Source organism: Colias eurytheme, chromosome 5 (genome assembly GCF_061535395.1).
Source record: "Colias eurytheme isolate Ceu_HAF_F1 chromosome 5, ilColEury1 Martin Lab GWU primary, whole genome shotgun sequence".
Lineage (NCBI taxonomy): Eukaryota > Metazoa > Arthropoda > Insecta > Lepidoptera > Pieridae > Colias > Colias eurytheme.
In genome coordinates, this window is record NC_142984.1 from 2495929 (window position 1) to 2510541 (window position 14613).

At 34.8% G+C, this 14613-nt stretch overlaps 1 long non-coding RNA gene across 1 annotated transcript; it reads left to right on the forward strand.

Moving 5' to 3' along the window:
* The first annotated feature begins 1844 nt into the window (after positions 1-1844).
* On the forward strand, positions 1845-5090 carry LOC149908336 (uncharacterized). The gene is made up of 2 exons (XR_016456721.1): positions 1845-2083; positions 2277-5090. It is a non-coding gene; the product is annotated as an uncharacterized LOC149908336 (long non-coding RNA).
* The last annotated feature ends 9523 nt before the right edge of the window (positions 5091-14613 follow it).

The following is a 14613-nucleotide window of genomic DNA, read 5'->3' on the forward strand; positions in this document are numbered from 1 at the left end:
CCTACACATATGAATAAATTTTAATCTAATTTGTGTGTTTCTATAATATTTTAGTTTTATACCAAAACTACTACTGTTTTGAAATGTATGTTATAATTGATCTTCTCTTTTCAGTGCGATTCATTGTCACCATAAATCATCAGAAGTATTTACAGTATAACGGCTACTACTACGTCAAAGACTCGGGTAGCAAGAAGCGATGGAGGTGCATAAAAACTAGCTCCTGCTTCGTTTCTATTTTAGTGGACAATGAAACTTTTGAAGTAGTCAAAGAACCAGCAATGCATAACCATCTGCCGAAAAACTTCGTGAGATGTATGAACGGACTTTATATGCCTTTGAAAGATTTGCCTCCAAGAAAGACGATTGCACCGAAAATAAATTGACCCGGAATTTAAGTAGTTTTGGGCGTATATTCAGCGCGTCACCACACTAAGACTTTTTTATTCAAAGTCTCTAGGACTTGAGCTCCGAATCTTCCGGTTAAACTTGGAGAATAATCACAAATTAAAGGTGCCATCATCATATAATATATCATAAATCAAAACGAAAAGATACAATTACGCGTAGAAAAATAATCATCATTTTCATACCTTTCTTATTGGTATATATATATATACATATATAATATATATATAAATTGATTTTAAAAATGGGAACATTCATCGGTTGTTGAAGAAATGTCAGTAGGTACATTTTTTATGTATTAAATATTCATTTGAAATCATAGTTTTTTTTATTTAATCAGATTATATGACCCAGTCACAAATTGGTAAATACCCACAAAATTTCGTCTATTGTGAGACGTTAGTCAGATATTTTTTAAAATATCTTCAAAACTGCATTCAACAAGATAAAACTAACCATAAACAGTTGATTCCAGATTCAGAATTGAAGGCGATAACGTTTGTAAATGGTAGAACATATTACATGTACCGCGGCTACACCTTTAGCTTTGGATTCAAGACCAAGACGAAAGAGCGCTGGCGGTGTACACATACCAGTGAATGTTTCCAATACATAATACTTGATAGAAACCACAGAGTGGTGGAGAGTGAGGCCAACCACCACACCCATGAACCTCCTAAACTCTATTTAATGTCTAATGGCAGATATGTGAAGATTAAATAGCTTATTATCGATTTTAACACGCTTTTATCAGCTTCACCTGTATTTTGTATGTAACCGACTCCTTCGACCGCTTTCAAGCTTTGTGCAATTAGCAAGGATTGGTGACAATTGAATTTCATGATTTTAAGCTATTGCATAGCTTCCATCGCGGGCCTTGAGCGCGGGGACCGAATCCAGAAATTCCGTAACGAAAAAACCTCTCGCTCCCCACTCCGACGGGCACGGAGGTGTGGCTTGAAGGCATGCTATGCAATAGCTTTACCGCGGCCGGTGGCAGTCCCCGAGTGCCAAACGTCTTATTTTTTTATTATTTAAGCGTTAATGTTGTTCTGCCAACGCCGCGACACGATAATTTTATATTTTAGATTAAAAGGAAGGATGTTTTGTTTATGTCTTTACTTGTACGGAATAATAATTAATTAGTCACTAACCTTTACGTAGAAACGACTGCACTTTGGTGCAGGATATTCTTCTTTTCTTTCTTCGTAGCTTCATATAATTTACAGTAAATTGTTTGAAACCTTTTATTTTTGTTTGAATTATTTCATTTCCTTTTAAAATAAAAATAAATTGTTTCGGTCTCAAGATCTTTTTTTTATAAATACATACCTACACTTTTTCTAGATACAACATTTCATGAGCTTTTCTGAAAAATTACATATTTGCTTTCTTTATATAATTGCAATTTATAAACACTTATAATTTTCAGATGATGTAAAAACTATAACAATGGCGAACGGTAAATCGTTTTACTTGTACCGCGGGTATACCTACTGTTTTGGGTTTAAGTCGAAAATTGGCGAGAGATGGCGCTGCACAAACCGCTGTAAATCTTATATTCTTATTGATCAGAATAGACGAATATTAGACGCCAGAAATGAGCATACTCACCTACCGTGTAAATTACATAAATTGGCTGATGGAAAATATATTAAAGTTAACTAATATATAGGTAAATATAGTTATAGGTTTGATTGATTTGGTCGGTTAAACACTCAGTCACTTTTTTTATTTAATCAGATTATATGTATACTAAATTCTCTATCACAAATTTGTAACTAACCACAAAATGTGGTCGATTACGAGGCAATGATCAGATATTTTTAATTTCAAAACCGCATTCACACATAGACATTTGATTCCAGATTCAGAATTGAAGGCGATAACTTTTATAAATGGTAGAACATATTACATGTATCGCGGCTACACCTTTAGCTTTGGATTCAAGACCAAGACGAAAGAGCGCTGGCGGTGTACACATACCAGGGAATGTTTCCAATACATTATACTGGATAGAAACCACAGAGTGGTGGAGAGTGAGGCCAACCACCACACCCATGAACCTCCTAAACTCTATTTAATGTCTAATGGCAGATATGTGAAGATTAAATAGCTTATTATAGATTTTAACACGCTTTTATCAGCTTCACCTGTATTTTGTATGTAACCGACTCTTTCGACCGACGGGTTCCATTTAAGCTTTATGCAATTAGCAAGGATTGGTGACAATTGAAGAATTTCATGATTTTTTTATTATTTAAGCATGTTTTTTTAACTGTTTCTTATGTCCAGAAAAATGTTGTTCTGCCAACGCCGCGACACGAGAATTTTATATTTTAAATGAAAAAAAAGGATGTTTTGTTTATGACTTTGCTTGTAACGAATAATAATTAGTCAACTAACTTTTACGTAGAAAAACTGCACTTTAGTGCAGGATATTCTTCTTTATTTTATTCATAGCTTCATATAATTTACAGTAGATTATTTGAGACCTTTCATTTCCTTATAAATAAAAAAAGTGTTACGGTGACAAGATCTTTTTTTTTAAATACATAAGTACAAATATTTCTTTTCAAAAGTACTATTTACCAAAAATCTTCTTTAAAAATTAAGAAAACCATAAAATTGAATACATTCCTACACCTTTCCTAGATTTCCATTTCATGAGCTTTTCTGAAAAATTACATATTTGCTTTCATTATATAATTTCAATTTCTAAACACCTATAATTTTCAGATGAACTGAAAATTATAACAATGGTTAACGATAAATCATATTACTTATACCGCGGGTATACCTACTGCTTTGGGTTTACGTCGAAAATTGGCGAAAGATGGCGCTGCACAAGTCGCTGTAAATCTTATATTCTTATTGACCATAATAGACAAATAGTGGACGCCAGAAATGAGCACACGCACCTACCGTGTACATTCCATAAATTGGCTGATGGAAAATATATTAAAGTTAAGTAAAATATAGGTTTGATTGGTTTGGTCGGTAAAAACTCAGAATTGAATTATTTAGACGGTCCGTTACGGTATACGGCTAATACATAATATGAAGAGAACAAGTAAACCGTCTCCCAGCGTTTAGGAGCACACGGTTCCTTAACTTGCGAGGTGCAGGGTTGTCACAGGTGCTAAACCTACAATTAACAACAATCGGTGGTAATGCAATAATTTCATGATTTTATATTATTATTCAAGCGTGTTTTTTTTTACTGTTTCTTATTTACTAGCTGTCCCAACAACCGTTGTTCTGCCAACGCCGCGACACTAGATTTTGAAATTTTAGATTAGTAGGAAGTATGTTTTGTTTATGACTTTGATTGTAACGAATAGGAATTAGTCTTATTAGATATTCTTCTTTTCTTTCTTCGTAGTTTCATATAATTTACAGTAAATTGTTTGAAACTTATTTTTGTTTGATTATTTCATTTCCTTTTAAAATTAAAATAAATTAATACGGTCACAAGATCTTTTTTTTATAAATACATGACTATAAATATATTTTGTTCTTCAAACTATGAGACTATTTATGAGAAATCTCCAAAGATTAAGCGAACTATAAAATTTAATACATTCCTACACATTTCCTAGATACATCATACAACTTTTCATGAGCTTTTCTGAAAAATAACATATTTGCTTTCTTTATATAATTTCAATTTCTAAACACTTATAATTTTCAGATGAACTGAAAACTATAACAATGGTGAACGGTAAAACGTATTACTTATACCGCGGGTATACCTACTACTTTGGGTTTACGTCGAAAATTGGCGAAAGATGGCGCTGCACAAACCGCTGTAAATCTTATATTCTTATTAACCATAATAAACAAATAGTGGACGCCAGAAATGAGCACACGCACCTACCGTGTAGATTCTATAAATCGGCTGATGGCAAATATATTAAAGTTAAGTAAAATATAGGTTTGATTGGTTTGGTCGGTAAACACTCAGAATTGAATTATTTAGACGGTCTGTTACAGTATACGGCTAATACATAGTATAAAGGGAACAAGTAAACCGTCTCCCAGCGTTTAGGAGCGCACGGTTCCTTAACTTGCGAGGCGCAGGTTGTCACATGTCACGTTGATGTTTTAAATAATAAACAAACACCGACCGCTCACAGCTATGTTGCGACTTGCGACCCGCAAGAGAACGTTCCATGAGAAGTAACCGAGCGGAATTTTGTGCATGCGTCAAGCTTGCGTACGTACATGAACAGGGGGCATGGCCGCTTGGCCACACACTTGGCTCCGCATACATACAAACGGCGCGATGTACCTTTGTTTGAAGATGGTTTTCTTGCTCTCTTTATTATACTATCTATGCCTGTATCTTGTATATAACCGACTCATTTAGACTCGATTTTTGACTTACTTCAAAGGGGCGGATTTGATTCAAGCTTAGCCAATTAACAACAATCGGTGGCAATGCAATAATTTCATGATTTTATATTATTATTCAAGCGTGTTTTTTTACTGTTTCTTATTTACTAGCTGTCCCAACAACCGTTGTTCTGCCAACGCCGCGACACTAGATTTTGAAATTTTAGATTAGTAGGAAGTATCTATGTTTTGTTTATATCTTTGACTGTAACGAATAATAATTAGTCTTATTAGATATTCTTCTTTTCTTTCTTCGTAGTTTCAAATAAATTGTTTGAAACTTTTATTTTTGTTTGATTATTTCCTTTCCTTTTAAAATAAAAATAAATTGTTACGGTCACAAGATCTTTTTTTATAAATACATGACTATAAATATATTTTGTTCTCCAAACTATGAGCCTATTTATGAGAAATCTCCAAAGATTAAGCGAACTATAAAATTTAATACATTCCTACACCTTTCCTACCTACAACTTTTCATGAGCTTTTCTGAAAAATTACATATTTGCTTTCTTTATATAATTTCAATTTCTAAACACTTATAATTTTCAGATGAACTAAAAACTATAACAATGGTGAACGGTAAAACGTATTACTTATACCGCGGGTATACCTACTGCTTTGGGTTTACGTCGAAAATTGGCGAAAGATGGCGCTGCACAAACGGCTGTAAATCTTATATTCTTATTAACCATAATAAACAAATAGTGGACGCCAGAAATGAGCACACGCACCTACCGTGTAGATTCTATAAATCGGCTGATGGCAAATATATTAAAGTTAAGTAAAATATAGGTTTGATTGGTTTGGTCGATAAAAACTCAGAATTGAATTATTTAGACAGTCTGTTACAGTATACGGCTAATACATAGTATAAAGAGAACAAGTAAACCGTCTCCCAGCGTTTAGGAGCGCACGGTTCCTTAACTTGCGAGGCGCAGGGTTGTCACATGTCACGTTGATGTTTTAAATAATAAAAAAACACCGACTGCTCACAGCAATGGCGCGACCCGCACGAGAACGTTCCATGAGAAGTCGAGCGGCGTTGTGTGCATGCGTCAAGCTTGCGTACGTACATGAATAGGGGGCGTGGCCGCTTGGCTACACACTTGGCTCCGCATACATACAAACGGCGCGATGTACCTTAGTTTGAAGATGGCTTTTTTGCTCTCTTTATTATACTATCTATGCCTATATCTTGTATGTAACCGACTCATTTAGACTCGATTTTTGACTTACTTCAAATGGACGGATTTCATTCAAGCTTTGCACCTACAATTAACAAGAATCGGTGGCAATGCAATAATTTCAAGATTTTATTCAAGCGTGTTTTTTTAACTGTTTCTTATATTACTAGCTGTCCCGACAACCGTTGTTCTGCCAACGCCGCGACACTAGATTTTGATATTTTAGATTAGTAGAAGTATGTTTTGTTTATGTCTTTGATTGTAACGAATAATAATTAGTCTTATTAGATATTCTTCTTTTCTTTCTTCGTAGTAAATTCATATACATAATTTACAGTAAATTGTTTGAAACTTTTTTTTTTGTTTGAATTATTTCATTTCCTTTTAAAATAAAAATAAATTGTTACGGTCACAAGATCTCTTTGAACTGAAACTTCTTTATCGGGGTTGGAAAAAAATGTAGTGTAACACAATTGAGTAAAAGACCACGTTGAAAAGTTCCCTGTATTGCCTATAAATATATTATATCTTTACTCAATTGTTAATTTTAATTGTAGAACCCCGTTAAGTCGAACCTTGATAAGTCAAAAACCTCCAAATCTCGAAAAAATGTTTTGTTCCCTTCCCTTCAACCACCAAAACCTCCATTACTTGAAATCCCTACCTACCCTCTGTTAGTCGAAATAATCACCGAGTCCCTCCAAGCCATTTTGGTACATATTTTCACTCTATGACTCGAAAAATTCAATTTGACCTCTGTATGTCAAACATAGCATCGTTTTATTTTACAACCTTTACAACTTGATCATTAGGAATTTATTATCTCTATTGTTCGAACAAAAATAAGTTACCGACTTTTAAGAACTTTCTGACAATGTAAGTACACTCTTGACTATTGTTTCTTAGAAAACGTTTTAGGAGTATATGATAATAAATTTATGACTCTCGTAAACACTTGTAATATATGTGTATGATGTAAAACGATTTGAAGCACGAGTTCCGTGAGGCACTGTGCTGCCAGTACAGTGAAGTTGGCGGCTTACTTCATGCTTGTACCGGGTCTAGCCCGTGAAAGCTTGCCCTCGGGACAGCACTTCACATTCGAACATCGAAGAGTTCGGACCTTCCACTACTTGGAACTGTTAACCTTTTCTTTGCTAGTGTTTTATTTTTAATCTGTAATGTGTAACGTAACGGTTGTTAAAAGTGATCGTATTAAAAGTGATTGTATTGTATGGTGTTTCTTTGCTCGATTACCCAACGCAACGCCCACAGCTTGAAAATAGATTCACATTCTACATCTTTCCCCGACATATGTATATATTTTTTTGTAAATTGATAAATTATTTTTTTTAGATTCAACGATAGAAATATCGACAACTGATGTTGATGATATCACTGTTGAAGTCGATTTCCATCCTTGGCATTGTTCACAACTCAGTGCATCAGTTGCTACCACAAGCCATGTCTGTGTGGATGAAACTCAAGCAACGAGTGATCTTTCTTCATTCCGCCCTGGTTATCCAAAAACAGCTGCAGAGCGAATGCGAGAGTATAGAGCTCGGAAAAAAAAGGATACTCTAACGGTGAATCATCAAAAACAGAAAAAATCAGCCGCAGAGCGTACCAGAGAATACAGAATCCGAAAAAAAGCGAAGATCCGTTCAGGAGGTAAGAGTTTTTCAGTTATTTACGATCAATATTATAAATAATAATTTATATAGTAAATTAATTGACCATTTTTTTTAGATTTATCGATGTAAATATCTATGAATCCTGAGGAAACTTCAAATGCAGCTACTGTTCAAGTTGATGTCCATCATTGTTATTGTTCACAACTCAGTGCATTAGTCGCTACTACAAGCCATGTCTGTGAGAATGAAACTCAAGCAATGAGTGATGTTTCTTCAATCCACACTGGTTATCCAAAAACAGCTGCAGAGCGAATGCGGGAGTATAGAGCTCGGAAAAAAATGGATACTCTAACGGTGAATCATCAAAAACAGAAAAGATCAGCCGCAGAGCGTGTTCTAATGCCTATGCTATAAATATATAGGTATAATTTTCTTTTGTAATAATTAATAATTTTTTAATAATTTTTGCAACAGCAAATGAATTTTATTTTATATTCAAGAATACCGAAATAAGATATGTTTCGAATGAAACAGACAAATGATAGAAACCTAGTGTTTGGTGAGTTTTTGTGTGTAAAATTATATTTTTAATAAAACTAATTGAAACAAGTAATCAGTGTACATATTTCTTATTTTAAATTAGTATTCTGGAAACAACAGAAACAATATGTCCAAAGGCACACAATATTTCATGAAGTGTTCGCAAATTGTATGAAAATATAAAATGATTTAACTTGTTGAATTTATATTTTTGGTTTTATGGCATTCAAATGCTTTATAAATATAAATTTATAAAGAATAGAAAAAATTCGATCACGAGGCGGGACTCGAACCCGCATCCTTCGCGCCATTCCGGGGCGGATGCCTCACCAACTCAGCCACTCGTGACCCGCCCGAGTGATCGAATTTATTCTATTCTTTCAGTTTTATGTGTCTGAAGGGACACACCGCGCGCCATCTATTGAGATGATTAACAACCATTTCAACCAATATGAAGCACTTTTCAGTGAATACAATATTGTAACGATGGAACACGACCTTTTTTTGTTGAATTTATATTTTTGGTTTTATGGCATTCAAATGCTTTATAAATATAAATTTATAAAGAATAGAAAAATGGCGCGCGGTGTGTCCCTTCAGACACATAAAACTGAAAGAATAGAATAAATTCGATCACTCGGGCGGGTCACGAGTGGCTGAGTTGGTGAGGCATCCGCCCCGGAATGGCGCGAAGGATGCGGGTTCGAGTCCCGCCTCGTGATCGAATTTTTTCTATTCTTTATAAATTTATATTTATAAAGCATTTGAATGCCATAAAACCAAAAATATAAATTCAACAAAAAAAGGTCGTGTTCCATCGTTACAATATTGTATTCACTGAAAAGTGCTTCATATTGGTTGAAATGGTTGTTAATCATCTCAATAGATGGCGCGCGGTGTGTCCCTTCAGACACATAAAACTGAAAGAATAGAATAAATTCGATCACTCGGGCGGGTCACGAGTGGCTGAGTTGGTGAGGCATCCGCCCCGGAATGGCGCGAAGGATGCGGGTTCGAGTCCCGCCTCGTGATCGAATTTTTTCTATTCTTTATAAATTTATATGATTTAACTTGATATGAAATCAAGTGAATTTATTCGCATAAAAGTATGATACAGAGGTGTTATGAGCAAATCATGATCTGCACAATTCGCCAGTCACAGCTGGCATGCGAATTTTAATAAACTTGAGCCGGCTACTCACGTAAGTACCTGCCGCAGTATTGAAACAATCTCGGTTGCACGGCGCGGCGGTCGGAGCAATTTCAGCTATTCTGTAAATTGTGCCTGCTTGCCTATACACATTACAATTAAGGAGCCAATTAAGGGTGCTGCAGGTACGTGAGTAGCCGGCCTTAAGCGACTGCGAACTTAAATATGTAATATATGTAGTCAATTCGAATTTTCATAACCGCTATCTCTACATGACGTATATTGGTTTATTCTGAATTGAAAGATACGCCATTTAATAATCTGCTTGGTGTAAGTACCACCAATATATTTCCTTAGCAATAGCACAATGACTGTGTGTTCCATATTCAGTGTGCCCATATTTCAGGAACGTTTCTGTGGACGAAGCGAGGTGGCAAGCATCCATTGCTGCTTCTCGCCGGCTTCACGTACAGCTATCAGAAGAAAAACGCCGATGGAAGGATATCCTGGTATTGTTCTCGACGGTCGAAAGGCTGCAGGGCGTCCGCAATAAGTTTTGGCACAAGGGTCTTTGCGTATAAACCGCATGATCACCCGCCGCCGAAGCTCCCGCAGTATGTTGGAGGACAGGCGGGAGAAAATCAGTTTTATCCAAAAACAGCTGCAGAGCGAATGCGAGAGTATAGAGCTCGGAAAAAAAAGGATACTCTAACGGTGAATCATCAAAAACAGAAAAAATCAGCCGCAGAGCGTACCAGAGAATACAGAATCCGAAAAAAAGCGAAGATCCGTTCAGGAGGTAAGAGTTTTTCAGTTATTTACGATCAATATTATAAATAATAATTTATATAGTAAATTAATTGACCATTTTTTTTAGATTTATCGATGTAAATATCTATGAATCCTGAGGAAACTTCAAATGCAGCTACTGTTCAAGTTGATGTCCATCATTGTTATTGTTCACAACTCAGTGCATTAGTCGCTACTACAAGCCATGTCTGTGAGAATGAAACTCAAGCAATGAGTGATGTTTCTTCAATCCACACTGGTTATCCAAAAACAGCTGCAGAGCGAATGCGGGAGTATAGAGCTCGGAAAAAAATGGATACTCTAACGGTGAATCATCAAAAACAGAAAAGATCAGCCGCAGAGCGTGTTCAAGAGCATAGAATCCGAAAAAAAAAACGAAGATCTCGGAACACATTAGCCAAAGTCAGAACTTGGTTGAGTCAACGTTAATTCAACGATTAGAGCATTAAACTAATTATGCACCATACACGGATTTTCATCGGCACAAACTGGCTCATGATGAATTTCAAAAGAAATTTCTTCGAAATTCATTTGGTCATATATTATGTCTCGCATCTCCTCTCTCTCTCTCGGTATCAAAATATCTCCATACCAAATTTCATGAAAATTGGTTCAGTAGTTTAGGCGTGATTGAGTAACAGACAGACAGACAGAGCTACTTTCGCATTTATAATATTAAGTATGGATGTATGATATGAAGGTTGACGAATCCTTTTTTGAAATCAATGACATGATGCTGCGCCTCAAGATGAAATAAGTGAACATATACCAATCGAAGAAAGTTTGGTATCTCAGCAGCAAACATTGATGTAGAAGGAAGAAAAATATTTAAGATTAGCCCCAGGAGAAAAAAATCTTCCACATAGTTTACTTTTTGACGAACACGCGGAGGAATTATCTTTTCCTGCAATATACTTGGGCCAATTTAGTACGTTTCGTGACGGAGTACGAGTAACGCCGTATACAATGGCGATAATAAATAATTAATAATAATTTAATTAGTATAATTTTGTGGAATGTAAACAATATGTTTCGTATTTCAGTTACCATAAGCCATTAATAACACAAAAATATAATAACGACATCAATGATAGTAATAATTCTATTACAATTAATGAAATTTCATATAATCTTAGTAGTAATAAGCTAAAATGAAATAATTGTAGAATTTGTAGTCATGTATAATAAAAGCCTTTTATTAAAATTTATCTAATTTAACTTTATTTGACCAATTTCTGTAAAGTTGCATATATGTAGTAAATTATTTTTTGAAAAATAAGGTCATAAAGAAGTTTTACTTCTTACGTGTGTACACTAGTACACGCACAATTTTTTTTTTATATTTATAAAGAGATTATTTTTATATTTTATAGAGCAAATATTTATAGTCATGTATTTACATGACTAATTTACATGACTATAAATATTTGCTCTCCAAACTATGAGACTATTTATGAAAAATTTCCAAAGATTAAGAGAACCATAAAATTTAATACATCCCTGTACCTTTCCTAGATACATCATACAACTTTTCATAAGCTTTTCTGAAAAATTACATATTTGCTTTCTTTATATAATTTCAATTTCTAAACACTTATAATTTTCAGATGATGTAAAATCTATAACAATGGCGAACGGTAAATCGTATTACTTATACCGCGGGTATACCTACTGTTTTGGGTTTGCGTCGAAAATTGGCGTGAGATGGCGCTGCACAAACCGCTGTAAATCTTATATTCTTATTGACCAGAATAGACAAATATTAGACGCCAGAGATGAGCATACGCATCTACCGTGTAAATTACGTAAATTGGCTGATGGAAAATATATTAAAGTTAAGTAAAATATAGGTAGGTTTGATTGGTTCGGTTGGTTAAACACTCAGAATTGAATTATTTGGACGGTCTACGGTATAAAAAGAACAAGTAGGCCATTTCCCGGCGTTTTAGAGCGCACGGTTCCTAAACTTGCGAGGCGCAGGGTTGTCACATGTCACTTTGATATTTTAAATAATTGTATAAATAAACACCGACCGCTCACAGCAATGGCGCGGCCCTCACGAGAACGGTCCATGAGAAGGAACCGAGCGTCATTGTGTGCGTGCTTCAAGCTTGCGTACGTACATGAACAGGGGGCGTGGCCGCTTGGCCACACACTTGGCTCCGCGTACATACTAACGGCGCGATGTACCTTTGTTCGAAGATAACTTACTTGTTCTCTTTATACTATGGCTAATGCCTATGCTATAAATATATAGGTATAATTTTCTTTTGTAATAATTAATAATTTTTTTAATAATGTTTGCTTGTGTTGAAAATGAATTTTATTTTATATTCAAGAATACCGAAATAAAATATGTTTCGAATGAAACAGACAAATGATAGAAACCTAGTGTTTGGTGAGTTTTTGTGTGTAAAATTATATTTTTAATAAAACTAAGTGAAACAAGTAATCAGTGTACATATTTCTTATTTTAAATTAGTATTCTGGAAACAACAGAAACAATATGTCCAAAGGCACACAATATTTCATGAAGTGTTCGCAAATTGTATGAAAATATAAAATGATTTAACTTGATATGAAATCAAGTGAATTTATTCGCATAAAAGTATGATACAGAGGTGTTATGAGCAAATCATGATCTGCACAATTCGCCAGTCACAGCTGGCATGCGAATTTTAATAAACTTGAGCCGGCTACTCACGTAAGTACCTGCCGCAGTATTGAAACAATCTCGGTTGCACGGCGCGGCGGTCGGAGCAATTTCAGCTATTCTGTAAATTGTGCCTGCTTGCCTATACACATTACAATTAAGGAGCCAATTAAGGGTGCTGCAGGTACGTGAGTAGCCGGCCTTAAGCGACTGCGAACTTAAATATGTAATATATGTAGTCAATTCGAATTTTCATAACCGCTATCTCTACATGACGTATATTGGTTTATTCTGAATTGAAAGATACGCCATTTAATAATCTGCTTGGTGTAAGTACCACCAATATATTTCCTTAGCAATAGCACAATGACTGTGTGTTCCATATTCAGTGTGCCCATATTTCAGGAACGTTTCTGTGGACGAAGCGAGGTGGCAAGCATCCATTGCTTCTTCTCGCCGGCTTCACGTACAGCTATCAGAAGAAAAATGCCGATGGAAGGATATCCTGGTATTGTTCTCGACGGTTGAAAGGCTGCAGGGCGTCCGCAATAAGTTTTGGTACAAGGGTCTTTGCGTATAAACCGCATGATCACCCGCCGCCGAAGCTCCCGCAGTATGTTGGAGGACAGGCGGGAGAAAATCAGTTTTATGACTTTTAAATCTCAAGATTATTTGGACAACGGTTTTATAATAGCATGGTTTAATAAACTATGTAGTTGTAGCTAAAAGAAGGTATCGAAAATGCATAGGTGGAATGGATATGGCTACTATCGTGATTTCTACTCTCTTTTAAACTTAAAAATATTGTGATGAAATACACTAACAACATCTGTTGTTATATTGTTATTACTGAATTAAGGTAAAATTTAACAATTAAATGACAACTTTCTATGCAATTGTTTTCTGGTATTCTTGATTCGTATTTTCATACTATACTAAGTACCTAAGTCAAAATAACGCCATACTTTTGATAAATACCGTTGTCCTAAATTTCAGTGATAACCTTTAGTAACAAATCTAATAAATCGTAGTTAATTAGCCTTAAATTAAGCACAAATTACAATATTTATTACGACAATTTTTATTATTTTTTATATATTTTGCTTTTTATAATGTATCCAGGATGTGATGAAGTTTATTTGCCTTTTTTATTTACATGTAAAATATAAAAAGGTATTTTATTTTATGTCTTTCATTGATTTGTCTAATATTGAAGACTTCTCCTAAAATATGTGATAACCTAAGTACGTTTTAAATGTTAGTAACCATTTTTGATCCTATTATGCTTTGAAAATACTTTGAAAAGTGTTTTGTACGCGTACTTATTAATTTAAATAATATGTATGTAATTACATACGGTAATTAATTAAATTATGTAAATTATTATTGGTGTTTTTATGACTTGTCTTATATTATATTATTTGTATATTTTTATACTTATTTTAAAAATCCTCTTATAAAGCCATTATAAAGCCTACATTCTACAGGTTCACGTAAATCAAAATCAAGAAATTATATTAGACTAAGCTTCCGCCCGTGGCTTCGCCCGTTTTGCCTGAAACCTCGAGAATCACTCTATCCATTCGAATAATTCCATCGAAATCTGTTGCGTAATTTTAAAGATCATACAGACACACAGGCGGCGGAAAGCGAATCGTTTTTTATTATATATATAGTGAAATTAAAGGCCTATTCAAACAAGAGCGGTATCCGCTACCGCCGTGGGTAGCAGTATCCCTATGGGTATGCGATTAAGTCTCTTTCGTAGTATATTATAGAGACTCTAATCGCGTACCGATATACTGATACCCACGGCGGTAGTGGATACTACTC